Source organism: Aplysia californica, unplaced genomic scaffold (genome assembly GCF_000002075.1).
Source record: "Aplysia californica isolate F4 #8 unplaced genomic scaffold, AplCal3.0 scaffold00309, whole genome shotgun sequence".
NCBI classification, from domain to species: Eukaryota; Metazoa; Mollusca; class Gastropoda; order Aplysiida; family Aplysiidae; genus Aplysia; species Aplysia californica.
Window position 1 is genome coordinate 824705 of NW_004797579.1, and position 1215 is coordinate 825919.

Here is a 1215-nt window from a genome sequence, read left to right on the forward strand (position 1 = left end):
TCTTCTTCTTCTTCTTCTTCTTCTTCTTCCTTCCCTCCCTCCTTCTTTCCCTCCTTCTTTCCTTCCGTCCTTCCTTCCTTCTTCCCTTACCCACTAGCTGGGCGTGGCTACCCGGCCTTACGACCGACAAATTACGCCGACAAGCCGGCCCTACCCCGAGGCTAGGACGATGTCGATGTGGTATCTCGTAGACGGTACTGCGTGAGAGAGATTGAGGGGGGAGGGGTGGAAGAGAAAGAATCAGTACTGTGTACTCAGTACTCTGTAGTCAGTACTCTGTAGTCAGTACTCTGTAGTCAGTCAGTACTGTGTAGTAAGTACTGTGTAGTCAGTACCCTGTAGTCAGTACTGTGTAGTCAGAACCCTGTAGTCAGTACTGTGTAGTCAGAACCTGTAGTCAGTACTGTGTAGTCAGAACCCTGTAGTCAGTACTGTGTAGTCAGAACCCTGTAGTCAGTACTGTGTAGTCAGAACCCTGCAGTCAGTACTGTGTAGTCAGTCAGTACTGTGTAGTCAGTCAGTACTGTGTAGTTCATACTGTGTAGTCAGTACTGTGAAGTCAGTCAGTTCTGTGTAGTCAATACTGTGTAGTCAGTACCCGCGCTCTGTGGAAGCTTCATCATTCAACCGTTCTTCCTCACGTCAGTTCACACCCATAGTTCTAGAGGTCTTTCCGGGGACAGTCCGAAATCGGTCCAGGCTTATTCCTTTAAACCCCCCCCCCCCCAAAAAAAAAAAAAATAATAAAAATAAAGTCCGAAAAAATTAAGTTTACGAAGTTTCATAAATCTTTCAGATGACGGTGGGAAAATTACAAGTCGGTCCTGGTTTGATATATTAAATCTGAACCTTAAAAAAAAAAGAAGAAAAACGGAGTATGGGAAAAACTACCAATCTACGAAATTTCTTCTTCGTAGAAGACCCCGTGCAAGTGAAGACAGTTTTGGCAGGTTGGAGAACACACACACACAGGGCGAGAAGTTTGTTTTCTGTCCAATAAAAGTCTGTCTGGGCGAGAAACCCCTGGCTAAGGTGCAGAGACATTTGATATCTTCGAGAAGAGAAGAAGAACATTCCGAAAAGGCGCGTGCCTCCTCCTACCTGAGCTTACCTAATGCAGTGTCTGTTCCCAAACTTTATTTACTTCCCCATCGTTTTTCTTCTTCATCTTGTCTTTCACGTCCTTCTGTCTATTTCTTTTCTATTGGGACCCCC